This window comes from Macaca nemestrina, chromosome 14 (genome assembly GCF_043159975.1).
Source record: "Macaca nemestrina isolate mMacNem1 chromosome 14, mMacNem.hap1, whole genome shotgun sequence".
Classification (NCBI taxonomy): Eukaryota; Metazoa; Chordata; class Mammalia; order Primates; family Cercopithecidae; genus Macaca; species Macaca nemestrina.
In genome coordinates this window covers 109,518,195-109,538,481 of record NC_092138.1, presented here as the reverse complement: position 1 = coordinate 109,538,481, position 20,287 = coordinate 109,518,195, and the positions used below count along the sequence as shown (strand labels likewise).

At 46.6% G+C, this 20,287-nt stretch overlaps 1 long non-coding RNA gene across 8 annotated transcripts in view; it reads left to right on the top strand.

Moving 5' to 3' along the window:
• The first annotated feature begins 17 nt into the window (after window positions 1-17).
• LOC105463943 (uncharacterized) overlaps window positions 18-20,287 on the top strand; it is a 30,779-nt gene continuing 10,509 nt past the window's right edge. The window contains exons 1-3 of one of the 8 annotated variants that reach the window (XR_011613007.1): window positions 18-87; window positions 19,225-19,291; window positions 20,115-20,286. This is a non-coding gene — a long non-coding RNA (uncharacterized lncRNA). The other 7 variants (XR_011613008.1, XR_011613005.1, XR_011613003.1 and 4 more) reach the window with 7 other exon arrangements.

Below are 20,287 nucleotides of genomic sequence, written 5' to 3'. Positions count from 1 at the left end.
TCCCCGCGGCGGCCTCACCGGATTCCATTTCCCATAAGTCACCGCGGTGCTCTGTTTCTGGCCAGTCTCTTTCATTCCTGCCGCCAGGTTTGTGATACACACGCGCTCAGGGATTGTACTTCCCAGAGACGCTTCCGCCTGTGCTTGCTCCCAGAATATATTATCCGTCGTGCTTTTTTGTTGCATACGTCTTTAAAGTCCAGCAGAATCCAACGGTACCGAGCTTTGGAGACAGGAAGCGACTTAGCCGCGAGGGATCCTGGGAACGCTGGGTTTACGCAGGCGCCTATCTTCGCTGGCTCTAGGCACCAGGTTTCCCCTCCGTGGTTCGCTGCGCGCGGTACGCCTGTCCCTGCTTGGCCTTCCATTCAGGGCAGTCCCCAGCCACCCTCAGGGTCCTCTTGAGCCGTACTAAAAGTTTGGGAAGACTAAAGGAAACGAGATGTCCCTCAGTCTGAACAGGACAGCCGTGGGTGGGTGGCCTGGGGCCCTCCAAGTATGAAAACCTATGGTCCGCGGAACCGCTTCAGTCATTTCAGGGGCAGTGTTTGATCAGCGCTTTTGCGGGAGGAGGTTCCTGAATACTGTGTCCCTTAAGGGCTTCCCTGTTGTAGGCTGGGGATGTTTCAGTGGGCTTTCCCTCGAGCCCATTGGAAATCACTTCTCAAGCAATTTTCCGATGATCAACTCCTTTTTATAGGCATTTTGTCCTTAAGGGGAGGGGACTGGGTTATATCCCGGCCCGCGGGATAGTCAGAGCAGGCCCTGGAGGAGGGGGTGGGAATTTGGGGAACAAGAGACACCAGAAATGGAGATAAGACGGTGCTCTGATCAAGTCTCTTTTAATGGCAGTAATGCACTGCCTTATATACACTTGGAAGGGAAGGGGTTGGGCTAAGGCGGAAATGATCTCATTGCCGAGGGCGTGGCCAGGTTAGTTTCGGTTTCTCCGGTGGGAGGTCATGTTGCGCTTGCGCTATTAAGTAACAATTTTCCCGGCCGGAAAAGTGAGTGAAGAAGCAGCAGGAAGAGCGCCATCTTTAATGAGGTATTAGTACAGGGGAAAAAAGGCAAAGATAGGGAGAAGGTGTGGGGTGGAAATGAATATAGCTCAGGCGTTTAATCCTTAATTATTATTCGCTATGGCCGGGGCGTGCAGCTCTGGACAGGTCCCCCTTTTTATATTTTTATGATAAGAAAACCCCTCGGGAACTGCGCCTGTCTTAGGTTGGGTCAACTCACCCCCACCTTCTAGGCCCGTCATGGGATAAGGCAGCAGCAAGGGCGGCCCTCCTGTCTTAGGCTCCGATGGAGATAGTGTCCTCTTAACCGTCATTGACTGTCCAGTTCAGCACACAGGGGAGGTGGTCTTATTAAGATAAATAAGACTCACCATTTTCAGTCATCTCAAGGCGATGATAATGAACCTGTATAGGTTTGGCCTGGAAGGCCTCGATTTGTTGTCTGACAAATGCCATAAGCTTATTAAGGATTATAGGCCCGAGGGTGAGGAAAAGTAGAAGGGTGAGTAAAGGACCAAGAAATGGCAGGAGATAGGGGAGAAGTCCATCGAGTCCAGTCCATAGTGGATTGGCGGCCAGGCCTTTTCTGCGCTTTTCTAGTTCTTCTTGCAAAGTTTTTATCTTATCTCTGACGATTCCGGATTTGTTGGTGTAAAAACAGCACTTTTCCTGAAAAGCCAAACATATCCTTCCCTGTTCTGCCGTTAACAAATCTAGACCTCTTCTATTCTGGAGAACTACTTCAGCTAACGAGTCTACTTGGTCTTGTAAATCTCGTATAGTACTGGATAAGGTTTGTACATCTGAAATTAATTGATTGGATAATTTAGTATATTGGGTTAGCGAGACTCCTAGGCCTGTGGCTCCTGTAGTAAAAGCAGTGGTGATTCCTAGTCCAGCCAACAAGGGAATAAATTGTATGGCTCGTTTCGGTCTATAAATAAAATGTTCAATAGCGGGGATGGGGATAGGTTCATCTCCAGGGATGATATCAATGTCGGGGAGAAGAGTGGCCAGAACACAAAGCCCTGTCCAATTAGTAGGTAGATACGTATATGCCATGTTGTTTCCACAAACGAAGACCGAGCCATTTATAGCACACAAAGGGTTGGTGGCATTGATTATGGAGGTACAGTTGTCAAACACAACATAGCCTAAGTCAATTTCCTTAGTGTTATTATATGATGGTGAAAAGAGGCAAGAGGAATTAGAAAACGTCATCGGTTGAACTAAGGGGGGGGGTAATAGGACAGGAATTATTTACTAAGGATTCATTTGAGTAATTGACGTAGGGCAATGAAAGGTTAGGTATGGCTAGAGGAATAGGGGGGCCCATTTTAAGACAAAGCCAGCAATCGTGGGCCAGGCTTGTATTGGACATTTGAAGTAAATTGTAAGTAGCATTGAGGATATCAAAGGTTTGGGCATCGAGCCTAAAATTATCTCTAAGCTCAGGCAGGGCTAAAGGGTGATATTGAAGTTCAGGATATGAAGCTTTATGAATTTCTTCTAATTTTTTCTGGACGGTTTTAATTCTTGCAATATCTAATGGGCCTCCTCCATCAGAAATGTGAATGGGGGCGGTAGTGCTCCAACAAACAGGCTTTCCTTTTTGGCCGTTACAAGGAGATTGTACAAGTTTATTAGTGGATCCTAATACTTGTACGTCATTGATGCCTCCAGTTTGTGTTTTTAGTAACGTGGCCGTATAATATGTTCTATTGCCTGATTTGCATTGTTGATAGGAGGTATAACAGGAACTATGTACAGAAGATTGGAAAGAGCTACAAGGGCATTCTAGGAGCGGCCCGCTAGGTGAGGTATCTCTTGGGGTAGACTTACATTTCCATAACTGGTTTGGCATTAGGTAAGCTGTCTTGCCCGTGCAGGTCACCTGGGTGATTCTATCTGACGGAGGTTCAGATATTTGTCCCCCTCTGCAGTCACAAGGCTGGCCGTATTGTTTTCGTAATAATTCTCTTGCCTTACGAGGGTCACCAAAACCTGCATAGACTGTCACTATGTTATATAGAGCGATTATTCTCCAAAGGAATTTCATGTTAGGCTTCATTTTCTGAAAAACAAGAAGGAAAGAACTTCTCAGGGAGATTTATCTTCCCTGGACTGACAATGGTTATGATTTATTTGTCTTACCAATCTTTCAGGCAGCCATCTGGCTGCATCATTTTTTTGTGAGAAGATGCATACTGAGCCTCTTCCCCAAATTAAAACTGGATCGGGGCCATGCCATGAACTATCAAGTGGATCTTTCCATTTTACCATTGCAAACTGTTTTTGAGATTCAGGATGCCAGAAACGGTCGGCAGCCGATTTTCCATGACTGTCCAAATTTAAAAAATTAAGGATAAACAGGGCATGATTGAGTATGTTTCTGGGGGTACCCTTCACGGGGTACCAGCTCCCCCCTTTTAATTTTGTGATAATAGTTTTTAATGACAGATGAGCTCTTTCTACTATACCTTGTCCTTGGGGATTATAGGGAATGCCTGTGGTATGTTTAATTTGTAGGGTATTACAAAATTGTAAGAAGGTTTTGGCTATATAACCGGGGCCATTATCTGTTTTGATTTGTTTGGGTATTCCTAAAATAGAAAAGCAGTGTAATAAATGAGCTATGACATGTTTGGTGGCCTCTCCTGTTTGGAGAGTTGCACAGATGAATCCACTATAGGTGTCTATGCATACATGGATATATTTTAGTTGACCGAATTCTAAGTGGTGAGTAACGTCCATTTGCCAAATTTCGTTGGGGATGAGTCCTCGGGGGTTAACTCCTAGATGGGGAACAGGTAAATATGTTATGCAGTTGGCGCATTGTTTAACTATTTGTCGAGCTTGTTCTCTGGTAAGTTTAAACATAAGTCTTAAGGTTTGGGCGTTTAAATGATGTAAGGCATGTGCTTTTTGCGCTTGTTGCAAATTGTCTGTAGTGACTGTGGCTATGGTTTTTGTTGCCGTGTCAGCTGTTGCGTTACCTTGTGTTAAAGGTCCCGGTAATCCTGAATGTGCTCTAATATGCCCAAGAAAAAAGGGAGTAGTCCTTTTTCGGATAAGTTGTTGACATTGTAAAAATAGATTAGCCGTGTCTGAAATATGTTTGAGACACGGTCTCTAAGAGGGGTATTGAATGAGCCAGGTAGGCGCTGTCTGTATAAATGTTAAGTGGCTGACAAGGAAAAGCTGATAGTGCTGCAATTATAGCTTGCAATTCGACCAGCTGAGCTGATGTATAAGTGGTCTGGAATTTAACGACTACATTATTGTAAGTGTAAGCGGCAAGTCCTGTGGAGGATCCATCAGTGAAAATTAGTAATGCGTCATTGAGAGGTTCTTTACTGGTAATATGGGGAAATACAAACGCATGAAGTTTACAAAATTGAATAAGTTTGTTAGGTGGGTAATGGTTGTCAATCGCGCCAGTGTAAGAAGCGCAAGCAATTGGCCAGGCTTCCGTATTTTGTAACAGCCAATGGATGCATGATTGAGTGTAGGGCTGTATAATGGTAGAGGGTTCTATTCCAAAGTATTTTCTACTGTTTTCTCTTCCCAAGATAATTAGATCAGCTATGGCATCATAATAAGGCAACAAAACCTTTTTAGGGGAGGAGGGCAGGTGTACCCACATAATGGGATTGTTCTGCCAAAATAGGCCAGTAGGGGTTATTGTTGTGTTAAAAATAAGGAATATTAATGGCTGAGAATAATCAATACTGGTAACAAATTGTGTTGTAATGGCATGTTTTACCTGTTGGAGTGTTATTAATGCTTCTTTAGTAATGGACCTGGGGGATTTTGGATTAGAGTCTCCTTTTAATATATCGAAAAGAGATTTTAACTCTCCTGTGGTGAGCTTTAAGTACGGTCGAAGCCAATTTATGTCTCCCAGTAATTTTTGGAAATCATTTAAAGTTTTTAAATGATCACGACGTATAACGGCCTTTTGATTAATGATTTTGGGTCCATTAATTTGGAAACCAAGATAAGTGTATGGATCTTGTAATTGTATTTTTTCTGGGGCTATTTGTAGTCCGGCTGCTGTTAACTCTTGTTTGAGTTGGGCGAAGCACTGTAAGACTTGTTCGCCAATTTCTCTTGCTATTAAAATATCATCCATATAATGTACAATATACATTTGTGCCCATGTTTTTCTGACTGGCTCTATAGCGGCAGCTACGTATTTTTGACACAAGGCAGGACTATTGGCCATACCCTGAGGTAAGACTTTCCATTGATAGCGCTTCATTGGTTGTTTAAAATTTGTAGATGGAAGACTAAAGGCAAATCTTTTCTGGTCAGCAGGGTGAAGGGGAATTGTAAAAAAGCAATCTTTAAGGTCAATAACGATTTTAAAATATTTTTGAGGAATCGCAACCGGTGAAGGCAATCCTGGTTGTAAGGCACCCATAAGGATCATAGTGATATTTACTGCTCTTAAATCTTGTAAGAGTCTCCATTTACCAGACTTCTTTTTAATAACAAAAATAGGTGTATTCCAAGGGGAATTACTTTCCTCAATATGTCCTGCTGCTAGTTGTTCCTGCACTAACTGTTGGGCAGCATTTAGTTTATCATTGAGTAAAGGCCACTGATCAACCCAAACGGGCTCATCTGACTTCCAAGTAATGGGGTCAGCGCACCTTTGGGGTGCAGGTATGTCAGTGGCCTGAGCTAAAAATTTCCAAACCCCTTTTTATCAAGTTGTCCTGAAACCAGTATAGGCTGTGAGATACCGTTCTCTCCTTTTCCAAGACCTTTACCAGGGGTGTATCCTTGAGTTAACATTTGTGCAGTAACTATATCATTTGGACTACACATTATAATTTTCATTTGAGAGAGCAGATCTCACCCCCAAAGGTTAACAGGTAGGTAAGGGATGACAAATGGCTTAATGAGGCCTGAATTGTTTTCTTTATCTGTCCATGTTAGGTACTTAGAACTTTGTTTAGGATTACTGCTTTGTCCAATTCCTCTCAAGCGAGTTAAAGTTTCTGTAGTAGACCAATGAGAGGGCCAATCTTCCTGTTTAATGATAGTTACATCAGCCCCTGTGTCTGTTAGTCCAGTGAATGCCTTCCCATCTAACCATAAGGTTAGAGAGGGTTTTTGATTTGTAATTGGTTGCACCCAATATATATCTGATGATCCGAAACCTTTTATATTTCTATTAGAGTATTGGATATTATTATCTGTTTTAACCAAAGGTAGCAGGAGTAACTGAGCTATTCTAACTCCTTGAGGGACAGTAATAATACTATCAATAGCTCTGGCCATAATTTTAATTTCTCCTTCATAATCATTATCGATAACTCCAGGGAGGACTTGTAAGCCTCTCATGGTGACACTACTTCTTCCTAAAAGTAGCCCAAAAGTGTTAGGTGGTAAGGGTCCATATATTCCGGTATTTAAGGTTTGCGGTCCCATTTCAGGTGTTAGTATTATGTGGGAGGTGGAACTGAGGTCCAATCCTGCACTTCCTGGGGTTGCTCTACTAAGTTTTGAAATGGATTGCTGTTGCTGGCTGGAACAAAGCTGACTGCCCCATATGCTTGTTTCGGGGCCTGAGGCTGGCCCCTCATCCCGTTTCCCTGCCTGGGGGGGTAAAGGATTTCCTTGACTGTCAGTTTTAGATTTATATTCGTTTGCCCAGTGCCTTCCTCTTTTACACCTTGGGCAAAGGCCTGGGATTTTTGCTTCTGGACTCTTATTTTGGTTTTCACAGCAATCTTTTGCAAAGTGTCCCCTTTTACCGCATCTAAAACATCCCCCTTTATCTTTACCTTTGTTAATGAGGAAATCTCTTACTGTTTGGCCGCTAAAAGCGGCGGCCATTGCTAGGCCTTGTTGATATGAGGGCCCAATATCTGAACAAAGGCGAATGTATCCTGTTAAATCTGTTTTCTTTCGATAAGGTCTGATTGCCGCTTGGCAGGCGGGGTTAGCATTTTCATAAGCTAACTGTTTAACATAATCTACACCCGTTTCTGCATTTCCAAAGATTCTACCTGCCGTGGTCATAAGTCTATGCACAAAGTCTGAAAATAGCTCATCGGGTCCTTGTTTAACCGCTGTGAGCGAGGCCCCTGGATCTCCTTTAACGGGAAGTTTTCTCCAGGCCTTTGTAGCAGCAGCCTGGACTTGTGAGAACAGTCCAGGGTCATATTGCATTTGGGCCTGAGTGTCTGCATAATTACCTGAACCAGTTAACATATCAAAATCCCAACCGTTTCCTGCCTGTTGATTTCTTTTAGCTGTATCTCTACAATTTTCAAAGAACTCTGACTTCCAAATTAAGTGGTCTCCCCCAGAAAGAACTGCCCTAACTAAGGTATTCCAGTCTGTAGGAGTGAGCCAATTCTCAGCTACAGATTCCACTATAGCAAGAGTATATGGAGCAGTAGCCCCATACTGAGAGGCAGCAGTCTTTAACTCTTTTATAATAGTAAAATCAAATCCAGTATGATGCCTCCAAGCCTGTCCCTGTTCATCTATGGTTTCAGTGACCGGAAAAACGTCTTTAGGGGAGGAGTCTTCTCTATGTCTTCTAGCAACTAACCCCCCTCTTGGAACATGTTGTCCAGGCCGCTGAAGTGGGCGCAAGGAACCCTCCATAGCGTCTGAGTTAGGTATTTTTTCATTTCCTGTTTTTAGCTTTTGGAGCCTAATTATCAATGATTGATGTAACTCTTCAAGTTTAATCTGTTCTTCTAGTTGAGCAATTTTTTGCTTTAATTCTTCTTTGGGATCTATTGCTGCCATAACAATGGGCGCAGAAGCCTCATTATGTGTCTTATTATATGGGGGTGGGTATGAAGTAAAGGGAGGCAAATCAGGGTTGTGATATTTAGCCGCCTCTTCCTCTAAATCATCCCAATTTATATCCGATTGATTAGGCTTATTAATTTCCTCCTCCTTTTGAAGCATCTGTAAAATTGGATATTTTTTTGGTTTGTTTTCGTGTGGTATTTCTTTATCTGTTACAGAAGGAGACTTAATTTCCTCATGATTACTTTCGAGGGAAATGAGATCTTCCTCCGTATCTTGCGGAGGCTTTGTGAGGTTAGAGCGGGAGCTACCCTTTAAAATATGCTCTGTCTGAGCGACCGCAGCCATGACTTGCGGATTGGCCTCCTTCTTATCTATTAAATCTCTAATGAGGTTCCAATAAGAGAAGGCGGTTACAGGAATTTTTTCTGGCCCAAAAGTATTATAATAGTCCTGAAGACAATCCCCTACTCTACGCCATCTTTTAATATCAATAGTTCCTTCCTGTGGGAACCAAGGGCAAGTGTCTTTTACAAAATCAAAAAATTTAAACAAATCATTACCTTTAACCTTTACTCCTCGTATCTTTAAAGCCTCTTTTAATTGTCCTACATATATTTCATGTTGGCTTAATTCTTGTCCCATTTCGGACGCGTCACTTACCTTCAATTCAGACGCGGCAGGTTCCCGCAGTGATTGGAAGAGTTTGACTCCTTTTGTCTTCGTTAGCGGTCGACCCGTCCTTTGGCGTCCTCTTCCTCACGGAGTCCCTCGTTTCCAGGTCCCTGTTCGGGCGCCACATATCCCGGCCCGCGGGATTGTCAGAGCAGGCCCTGGAGGAGGGGGTGGGAATTTGGGGAACAAGAGACACGAGAAATGGAGACAAGACAGTGCTCTGATCAAGTCTCGTTTAATGGCGGTAATGCACTGCCTTATATACACTTGGAAGGGAAGGGGTTGGGCTAAGGCGGAAATGATCTCATTGCCGAGGGCGTGGCCAGGTTAGTTTCGGTTTCTCCGGTGGGAGGTCATGTTGCGCTTGCGCTATTAAGTAACAATTTTCCCGGGCGCGGGAAAAGTGAGTGAAGAAGCAGCAGGAAGAGCGCCATCTTTAATGAGGTATTAGTACAGGGGAAAAAAGGCAAAGATAGGGAGAAGGTGTGGGGTGGAAATGAATATAGCTCAGGCGTTTAATCCTTAATTATTATTCGCTATGGCCGGGGCGTGCAGCTCCGGACAGGGTTACCCAGGAAAGAAGTAAGTATGGGAATTCTAAGGCCCCTTTTCATTTTGTGGTTGTCTTTGTCCCTTTCAATCACAGCTGGTGGCATTTTTGCCAGTGTAAGTTTCTTAATTTTTTGGGTCTTCCTCTGAATCTTACTGGGATTCGCTCCATCGGACAAGCCACAGTCACAAATGTCTTTGAGCTAGCCCTTCTCTACCTTGGGCAGCTGTAGTTTGGGGCTTACAGTTTTGTAAGAAGTCTGAAGTGGGTCTTGTCATGCACGTCCGTGTGAAGAGACCACCAGACAGGCTTTGTGTGAGCAATAAAGCTTTTTAATCACCTGGGTGCAGGCGGGCTGAGTCCCAAAAGAGAGTGAGATGGGGTGAGGCCGTTTTACAGGAATTGGATAGGTAGTGGAAAATTACAGTCAAAGGGGATTGTTCTCTGGCGGGCAGGGATGGGGGTTCGCAAGGTGCTCAGTGGGGAAGCTTTTGAGCTAAGAAAAGGAATTTCACAAGGTAATGTCATCAGTTAAGGCAGGAACAGGCCATTTTCACTTCTTTTGTGGTGGAATGTCATCAGGTACGGCAGGAACCGGTACGTGCAGGTCACAGGGGATATGATGGCTTAGCTTTGGCTCAGAGGCCTGACAGGTCTCACTGGGCTAAAATCAAGGTGTCGACAGTGCTGCATTCCTTCTGGAGGTTCCAGGGGAGAATCTTTTCTTGCCTTTTCCAACTTCCAGAGGCTGCCTGCATCCTTGACTCGCAGCCCCTTCTTCCAACTTCAAAGGAGCAACCTCAGCCAGAGTCAGTCCATTGCTGCCCTCTGTATGGTTCTCTCTCCTCTGCCCTCTTCCACTTTTAAGGACCCTCATGGTTAACACGGGGTTCACCCAGCTAATTGAGAATCTTTAAGGCCAGCTGATTAGCAACCTTAATTCTATTTGCAATTTTATTCCCTTTTGTCATGTAACCTAACATATTCAGAAGTTCCGGGGATTAGGACATGGATATCTTTGGGGGGTGGTATTCTGCAGACCACAGCGGGATTAGAAAACCAGATGAAAGTGAATGGATACCAGGAATCTAGGATCCAGCTGGCTGTGAGGCTGGCAGATGTATCCCAGACCTGTCAACTCTCAGGAAAGCTGCATTCAGAGTGCTTTTTGGATCACTGGGGAGATACCTGGCCTCACTCTAGACTCACGACCTTGGTGGTTTCAGGATTGAATCCGTGATCAGGAAATGTTCCCAGTGTTGCTGATGTACTCCTCCCATGCCTGAGAGTCCTGGATCCCGTCTCCTGAGGAGAGGAATTGGGCTCAAGTGACTAGAGAGAAGTTTCTTGTCAGAGAAATCTTGTTACCTTGAGGAGAGGAAGCATAACTAGACTGGGATGGATAGGACACTTAGGGAAGAGGAAGCGTTTCATATCCCTGGACCAGGAGGCCAGAATGAGGCAAACTTGCCCCTCTGTCTGGCCTCTTGTGTTAAGGAGGCCTGAGGTGGCAGAAGGAAGATAGGAGAAGAGCCCCCAAGGAAGCTCTGGCCAGCCTCAGGCTGTCTCCTTCCCACCCCGCCAATATAGCACATGTGGAGATAAGGGAGCACCCAGGAGCAAGTGCCACCTCTCCCCTCCCAACAGTAGCCAAAAGGGTCATGGCCCTGGATGCCCTAGCTTGGCCGTTGTGTGTCCTGAAGCACAGACACACTGCTTAAAAAGATTCTCCTGGTCATGGTGGCTCACACCTGTAATCGCAGCACTTTGAGAGGCCAAGGTGGGTGGATCACAAGGTCAGGAGTTCGAGACCAGCCTGACCAACATGGTGAAGCCCCGCACAAAAATTAGCTGGGCGTGGTGGCACGCACCTGTAATCCCAGCTACTCAGGGAGCCGGAGCAGGAGAATTGCTTGAACCTGGAGGCAGAGGTTGCAGTGAGCCAAGATCGCACCACTGCGCTCCAGCCTGGGTGACAAAGCAAGAATCCATCTCAAAAAAAAGTGATTCTCCTTTGTCTTGCCTCTCAGCTGTCATAAGCAATCAGTGTCCTGTCCCCTTAATAATGTGGTGGTTCTCAAAGTGGGATCCCCAGGCCAGCAGCAGCATCCCCCTTAAAAGTTGTTAGAAGAGCAAATTCTGGGGTCCCCCTCCACACCTATAAAACAAATTCTGAGGTCAGGGCTTAGCAGCCTCTGTTTTGACAGTCCTTCTAGTTGATACACTGTAAAGTTTGAGAATCACTGACTCAGAGGAAATGGCTTTGTGGAGAAAATAAGCTAAGCCCGAGTGCAGTGGCTCACACCTGTAATTCCAGCACCTTGGAAGGCTGAGGCAGGTGTATCACCTGAGGTCAGGAGTTTTAGACCAGCCTGGCCAACATGGTGAAAACCCATCTCTACTAAAAATTAAAAAAAATAGCTGGGCGTGGTGGCACACACCTGTAATCCCAGCTACTCAGGAGGCTGAGGCTGGACAATCACTTGAACCCAGGAGGCAGAGGTTGCAGTGAGTTGAGAGCTCACTGGGAGACAAAGTGAGACTCTCAAGAAAAAAAAAAAAAAAAAAGGAAAGAAAATAAATGAGCCATAGGAAAGGCCACAAGACAGCTACTTCCTTCCACAAGCACATGCTGGAGCTCCCTGCCTCTCCTTTTGCTCAGAGCCACACTGCCTCTTAATGGCTTCAGGAGTCACACCAGCCTCTGTCCTGCCACACAACCTTTGCACTTGCGGGGCTGTGACCAGCAGCACTCAGCAAGACTGGCTGCTTCTCATGCATGATGTCTGAGCATACGTCTCAGGAGGGGCCCTCACTTAGTACCCTGTAGAGTGACAGCCCTTGCCGCTCCCGTGGTGACTTTTTATTTCCTTTTAGCATTTTCCACTTCCGAATAAGTTCACGTCGATTGGTTTATTTATTTATTTTTTTCCTAATTTAGACATAGTGTCTTGCTCTGTCACCCACGCTGGAGTGCAGTGGCACGCCACTCATACAGCTCACTGCAACCTTGGACTTCTGAGCTCAAGCAGTCCTCCTGCCTCAGCCTTCTGAGTATCTGGGATTATGGGTGTGCACCACCACACCTGGCTAATTTTTTTTTTTTTTTCTAAGACAGAGTTTCGCTCTTGTTGCCCAGGCTGGAGTGCAGTGGCACGATCTTGGCTCACTGCAACCTCCACCTCCCGGGTTCAAGCGATTCTTCTGCCTCAGCCTCCCGAGTAGCTGGGATTACAGGCGTGTGCCACCATGCCCAGCTAATTTTTTGTACTTTTAGTAGAGACGGGGTTTCTCCATGTTGGTCAGGCTGGTCTTGAACTCCCGACCTCAGGTGATCAGCCTGCCTCGGCCTCCTAAAATGCTGGGATTACAGGTATAAACTACCATGCCCAGCCTATACATACGTGTGTGTATAATATATATATACATATATATATATATATATTTTTTTTTTTTTTTGAGATGGAGTCTCACTCTGATGCCCAGGCTGGAGTGCAGTGGCGTGATCTCGGCTCACTGCAGTCTCCTGGGTTCAAGTGATTTTCCTGCCTCAGCCTCCCAAGTAGCTGGGATTACAGATGCACACCACCACACCCAGCTAGTTTTTGTATTTTTAGTAGAGATGGGGTCTTACCATGTTGGCTAGGCTGGTCTCGAACTCCTGATCTCAGGTGATCTGCCCACGTTGGCCTCCCAAAGTGCTGGGATTATAGGCATGAGCCAACACGCCAGGCCAGACCTGGCTAATTTTTTAAAAACTCCCAAAGCGCTGGGCTGACAGGTGTGAGCTATGTGTTTACTTCGTTTGTTTGTTTTGTTACTTCTTATTGTCTGCCTCTCTTCAGAAGCTAATTCCCATTAGAGCAGGTGCTATATTCTTTGCTGCCACCATGTCACCAGTGTCTACAACTGCCTGACACAGGGTAGGTAGTCAGATGCTGAAAGAGTGAATAAATGATGTTCCCTGAGGGCAGGCACAGGTTCTCCAAGTGCCTGTTTCAATACTCCTCCCATGCCACCACCCCTAGACCCAAGCTTGGCATTCCTTTTCCTGAGTGATCAGGAAGGCACAACCACTGTCCATGGCCTAGTGCGTGATGTCTGTAACTAAGAAAAAGGCTCCATCTTTGCCTCAGCTCTGAGGGGCGGGGCCTCAAAGATAAGGAGGACCGTACCCTTGTGTTGCTGGCCCTTCCTTTCAGCATGTCAGACGAATTTGTAATTTCAACCCCAGCCTTTACCTGCCTTAGCCATAGTTGCTAAGGCAACAATTGGGCCTCAATTTCCTGATAACCAGAGTCCACCAATGGCTGCCATCATCCTGTTATCTCCTGGCCAGCTATTTGTGGCACCATCTCAGCAGTGCCCCAGTCCGGCCAATGCAGAGGAAGTCACCAGGGAGGCTGGGAGGAGGAGCCTCAAGTTTTCCAGAAACTATACATAGCACCTGCTGTGTCACACCTCATATGTGCTGTTCCCTTCCTTTGGGTGCCTCTCTTGTCTCCTGGCCTGCTCTTCTGTCATCAAAGCTGGGCTCGAAGCCTTCTCTGGGAAGCCCCTGCGGATGCGTCAGGCACAATGATCCCTTCTATGCAAGCCCGCAGAGCCTTTCCTGTCTCACTGCTCAGTGACTGACCTGCTCTAAGTCCTTTTCTCCTAGAATTGCTTCCCGAAGACCAAGGAGGGTCTTGGTCATTTCATCTGGTGTTAAGCAAGGTGTGCCTCGGTCTCCCAGTGAGAGCCCGTGCATAGCAGGTGTTCCAACAGCAGGGCCTCTGGGACATCGACAGAATCCTAATGAGCCAGGGCCTGAGACCCATCATCTCGTGGGTGGTCAGGACAGCAGGACTGAGGCCGTGACTCAGCTACAGCAGAGGAAGCCGACCAGACCCTACTGGGCGTCTCCCCTAACACAGGGTCCCATGTGAGGCTGCAGGGCCCATGCCACCACCCCCAGTGTCCTTGAGGGCGAGCCGGGTTCCCCTTCCAGAGGCCATGAGTGCTTGTCACAGCAGCATGTTGGGAAATGGAGTCTGAGGGCCATGATCTGTGCTACCTCCGGGAGTGTGGTCTGGAGGGGACAGAGGAAAGAGGAGCAGAAGCAGCCAGAAACCGAGCAGAAAACCAGGCGCGGTGGCTCACGCCTGGAATCCCAGCACTTTGGGAGGCCGAGGCGGGCGGATCACCTGAGGTCAGGAGTTTGAGACCAGCCTGGCCAACATGGTGAAACCCGTCTCTACTAAAAATACAAAAAATTAGCTGGGCGTTGTGGTGCGCGCCTGTAATCCCAGCTACTCGGTTGGCTGAGGCAGGAGGATTGCTTGCATCATGGAGGCGGACGTTGCAGTGAGCCGAGATCATGCCACTGCACTCCAGCCTGGGCGACAGAGCGATACTCTGTCTCAAAACAAACAAACAAACAAACGAAACCAAGCAGAAGCCGGTTTCACCCCCTTCGCCTCATCCTGCTTTGTCCAGCAGGCTGAATGAGCTTTGGAGCCATAATCAATCACTCTCCACCCTGTTGGGGACCAGAGGCAGTGTCATCCTGCCCAGGCTACAAGGCAGCAGCAGAGAGCGTCACACCTCAGCTGGTGCGATTCTGCCCACAGCCCCAGGCTCAGTAGGTGCCAACCCCAATGGCCACTACAGGTTTGCTGGTTTAGCCCTGGGATCCCGCACACGCCCACCAGGAGGTAGCTGAGTGTGTCTTGCTCCAGCTGATGCCCTTCCACCCCTGGTCCCCGCGGGGCGTCAGGTGCAAGTCTCTCCTCCGGTTTGCAGAGCCAAGTTACTCTGGGGCAGGGGCTGGGATGGTATAAGGGGATAGTGGGCGTCCGTGGTCCGTGCAGATTTCGGCCCTGGGCTGGGTAAAGCAACCTTATGCTGCACCTGTCCCCTGGGGCTGTTCCATCCGGTACTCCTCATAATCCTTTCCTGATGGCACCAGGCTGGGCTTATGGGGCCCCTACAGGACAGTCAATGGGGGCTGGCTCTGGGTCCCCAAAGCATTTTGTGCTCTGATGGGAAGGCTTAAAGGGAAATGAAGGGACTTCTGAAGAGTATGAATCCCGTTATTGGCACCGATAAGTGGGTGCCGGTAGCAACAGCAGGTGGTGTGGGTGGGAGTTGCCAAGAGGGCGCGGTAGGAAATAGAATATAAGGAGAAAAATGACTGAAGATCTCAAATGTCCCTTTATTAACCCCCCTGGGGCCTCCCATCTGCCTAGCACAGCTCCCCACCTTCACCATGACCCCCTCAACCCACACTCTCACCAGTAACAACAGCGGCCATTGCGTGAGCACTTACGCTGTCCCATCCCCAGGTTCAGGTGCTTTACATAATTCTCACCTTTCATCCTCACAACAACTCCATGAGGGAGGTAGTGCCATGATGCCCATTTTACAGATGAAGAAACAGAGGCTGAGAGGGGTCACGTGACTTGTCCAGATCACACAGGCAGTGAGTGGAACAACTAGAATTGGAACTAAGCACACTGACTGTTACCCTCCATGCAGACTCCAGCAGAGGGCAGAGGAGAGAGGCTGAGGAAGAGTTTGAAGCCACAGTAACATGTTGCTTGCCCACGTGTTTACCATCTCTCTTGTAGTCTGGAGGTTGACACATCCTCCTGCCTTCCCTCTTTTTTTTTTTTTTTTTTTTTTTTTTGCAAACCTTGGTTTGCAGAGGCTGGAGAACAGCCAAGCCAGAGCTGGGAGCAGCCTCCGACCTGAAGCCCCAGTTGGAGAAGTCATCCAGGACAAAGACCAGTCTTCTGTGAGGTGACTGAGAGTGGGTGTCCCGAGCAGAGGCTGTAGTAGTTTAGGGAGGTTAGGCCACTTGCCCAAGCCCCGTGTGGCCTGAGGCATCAAGCAAAACAGCTGCCCCAGTCGTTAGACACCTAATGTGTGCATGAACCTGTCTCGGGTCCTCTTCCTTGGTCCACGGTGTGAACTCCCTGAGAACGGATTTGGAGATGAGGGAATAGGTCCCTCTCAGACACAGCCCATGTGTAACCTTCTGGGGTGTAATAGCTTTGACAACGTACACCCCTTGGCCAGCAATGACACCTCTAATGCTCTAATGTTCCCTCTTATGGAAGCTTCTGTTCAGTTAGGCACAGTCTCCTCTTTTTTTTTTTTTTTGAGACAGAGTCTTGCTGTGTTGCCAGGCTGGAGTGTAGTGGTGCGATCTTGGCTCACTGCAACCTCCACCTTCCAGGTTCAAGTGATTCTCCTACCTCAGCCTCCCGAGTAGCTGGGACTACAGCCACACGCCACCACGCCCAGCTAATTTTTTGTTTTTTGTAGAGCTGGGGTTTTACCATGTTGGCCAGAATGGTCTCAATCTCTTGACCTCGTGATCCACCTGCCTCGGCCTCCCAAAGTGCTGAGATTACAGGCATGAGCCAGCATGCCCTGCTGGCACAGGTCTAACTCTAGTTATACCATCTCTATCTCCAACTCCATCATCTCCCTTTTCCCCACCATCACCATCACCTCTGTCTCCATCTCCGCTACTCATCTCCATCATCTCTCTTTTCTTATGTGCCATTGCTCTCCGCTCTCTCCTCTCTGATGCTGCTATTGTCTCTCTCATCTTCCTCTAAATTTATATAATAGCAAAATTAGCAATAAGCAGAAAACTGGAAACACTGTAAACGTGGAGCAATTGGAGTTAAGTTCTGATGTATTTAATATGGGGTTGACTTCAGTTCTGATATATTTATATGATGAAATAATCCTACATTCAACATATTTGAGTACCTGTCTTTGCCAGGCACCATGACTCCAAAGGCAAAGAAATACTAAGTAATTATTAAAAGGATGCAGAAAGTTTAGTTCAAGATGGTGAATTAAATTTATACATTTACCTCCTTTTCTCCCTTGCCAAATCCCACTGAAATGACATTCGAGATGTATAGAAATGAACACATCCATAACAGAGCATAGAATGGTAGAGAGGTGGGGGAGGGGGAAGGCTTATACCAGCTACTGCAGTTAAACTACCTAGTTCTTTATTCCTAAATATGGACAACCAAAGCTCAGATATTTGAGATAAACTAGCAGCATAAAAGAGATGGCCCAATATAAATGAGCAGATCAACTGATCCCAGAGGAAATGAGAAAACACAAGACAACTTTGAAAAAGCTAAAGCATGTAAGTAGCTGTATTCCTCATAGTGAATGCCAGGTTTGGTGTGGTGGAGGATGTGAGCAGCTGGAACTCTCCTACACTGCTGGTGGGAATGCAGAATGGTGCAACCACTTTGGAAAACAGTTTGGCAGCTTCTTAAACAAACATACCACATGACCCGCGAGTCCACTCCACACAAAGACATGTATGCAAATATTTATAGTGGCTTTATTCATATAGCCCCAAGTTGGAAATAGCTGCACCACCATGCTGTTACATAGGCTGAAAGAGGTTTCCTCACTACACAAGGGTCCTCCATCATTAATGCCTCTTTAATAAAAACTCTTCTCAAGGCTGCTTTACTTCCAAAGGAAGCTAGAGTCATTCACTGCAAAGGCCATCAAAAGGCCTCACACTCCATTGCTTAAGGCAACAATTATGCTGATAAGACAGAAAAAGAAGCAGCCACTATTCCTACTTCTGTCCCCCATGGCCAGTTTTTCTCCTCATCATCATTCACTCCTACTTACTCTCCCACTGAAGTTTCCACCTATCAGTCCCTCCCCACTCAAGGCAAATGGTTCTTAGACCAAGGAAATACCTCCTTTCAGCCTCACAGTCTCATTCCATTGTGTCTTCCTTTCATAACGTCTTCTATGTGGGTTACAAGCCACTAGCCAGCCTCGTAGAACCTCTCATTTCCTTTAAGACATTTGCCCTGCATTTCACTCCATCTTTGGCTACCTTCCCCTTGTAAGCTGGACCGGGTGTGAGGAGGGGAGATGATAGAAGGATTACAGTGTTGGGGAGTGGAGAGTGAGGAAGAATTGGGACCTGGCTTAGCCTGGCAAGGAGCAGCCTAGGGAGGAGGGGAGAGAAGGATAGAGTCCATAGAAAAGGAGGTTTTCTGACGATAGGTCCATAGAAAAGGAGGATTCAAAGGACTTAGAGCTTGAGGTGGAGACTGAAGGAACAGACAGAAGAGAAAGAAGAAAGATTTGGGACAAGTCACATTGGGAGCAGAGACTAGGGAGGGACTAATGTATAAAAGAATGCCTGGACGTCAGGCACCTCAGACCATTTGCCCATTTTACGACAAAAATTATCTAGATCTTGTAGGATGGAGAAATTGAAAGTGCTGTTTTCTGGCTATTTAGAACCATTATTGAGTTTGTATTGGGGCCAAGCGGTGTTGCAGAAAAAAATAAGATGTTTAGGTTTTAGGTCAGGCGAGAGTTGAAGAGGTTTTACGTTTTTGAGAACACAGGCTAAGGGAGAAGAAGGGGGAATGGAGGGTGGAAGGCTGCCCACAGTGAAGGAAGCAAGCCCAGAGAAAAGAGAGGGTAGAGACACGGAGGTAGGGGCGGGTACTTGCCACCCATGGAGAGGTGGTACTTGCCACCTGGGGGCGGGGGTGGTGCTTGCCACCAAGGTAAAGGATCAAGGCAGGCATCCCTGTGGTGATCAGACACCTCTAGAATGTGGGTGAATAATCAGGCAGGCATCCCTGCAGTGATTAAACACCAAGGGAAGACTCTTCCTGAGTCCGTGACCGGCACCGGCGTTTTTGGTTCATGGATAAAATGTGTCTCTGTCTCTACCGGAAAAGGAAAGGAACTGAAATTAAGGGAAGGGAGAGATTGAAGGGTAGCGCTGAAATTGAAAGGAGAATGAGGTTGAGGGATAATGAGAGAGATTGGAGAAGAGAGTAAAAAGAGGCCGCTTACCTGATTTAAAATTGGTGAGGTGTTTCTTGGGCTGGTCTGAGGACCGGAGGTTGTAGGTGGATTTTTCTCATGGAGGAAAGAGCAGGAGGACAGGGGGTTGATCTCCCAAGGGAGGTCCTCCGATCTGAGTCACGGCACCAAATGTCACACGCATCCATGTGAAGAGACCACCAACAGGCTTTGTGTGAGCAATAAAGCTTTTTAATCACCTGGGTGCAGGAGGGCTGTGTCTGAAAAAGGAGTCAGCAAAAGGAGATAGGGGTGGGGCAGTTTTATGGGATTTGGGTGAGTAGTGGAAAATTATAGTCAAAGGGGGTTGTTCTCTTGCAGGCAGGGGCAGGGATCACGAGGTGCTCAGTGAAAGGAGCTTCTGAACCAGGAGAAGGAATTTCACAAGGTAATGTCATCAGTTAAGGCAGGAACTGACCATTTTCACTACTTTTGTGATTCTTCAGTTGCTTCAGGCTATCTGGATGTATACATGCAGGCTTGGGCTCAGAGGCCTGACAGTTACGTGACTGTATACATTTGTCATAAATCATTAGATTTTATACTTACAATTATTGAATTTTAGTTAAGTAAATAATGCCTCAAAGCTGATTTTTTTTTTTTGAGACAGAGTCATGCTCTGCTGCCCAGGCTGGAGTATAGTGGTGCAATCTCAGCTGACTGCAACCTCCTCCTTCCAGGTTCAAGCAATTCTACTGCCTTAGTCTCCCGAGTAGCTGGAATTAGAGGCGTGCACCACCACGCTTGACTAATTCTTGTATTTTTAGTAGAGACAAGGATTTGCCATGTTAGCCAGGCTGGTCTTGAACTCCTGACCTCAAATGATCCACCCACCTTGGCCTCCCAAAGTGTTGGGATTGCAGGTGTGAGCCACTGTGCCCAGCCTAAAGCTGATATTTAAAAAGTGAAAATATGTATCCTTAGAGAAAGTCAAACAGGCAAGCCATTAAAAAGTGGAGCACAGGATGCTACAAAAAAGGCACAGGTTTAGAAGATACCAAGGAAACCAGGAAAATTAAAAAAGTAATAATGAAATAAAAAGGCACAGGGAATAAGACAGTATTAGAAATTACTGCCAAAACAGAGTGGCGATTTTCATATCAGACAGGGTCAGACCTCAGAACAAGGGGCAGTACCAGGGACGAAGAGGGCCATTTCCTAAAGATAATGGATAGGGCAATCAGGAGAACTGTAAAATCCTAAATGCACAGGTGCCTAAGAACAGAGCTCCAAAGTACCTGACAAAGGCCAACGAACTACAGAGCTGGACTATGCACATGCAGAGATGAGATTCCAACACCCTCTCAGTAATCGACAGAACTAGTGGATGGAAAACCTGGATTTAGAAGACGTGATAGTTAATCTTATGTGTCAACCTGACAGG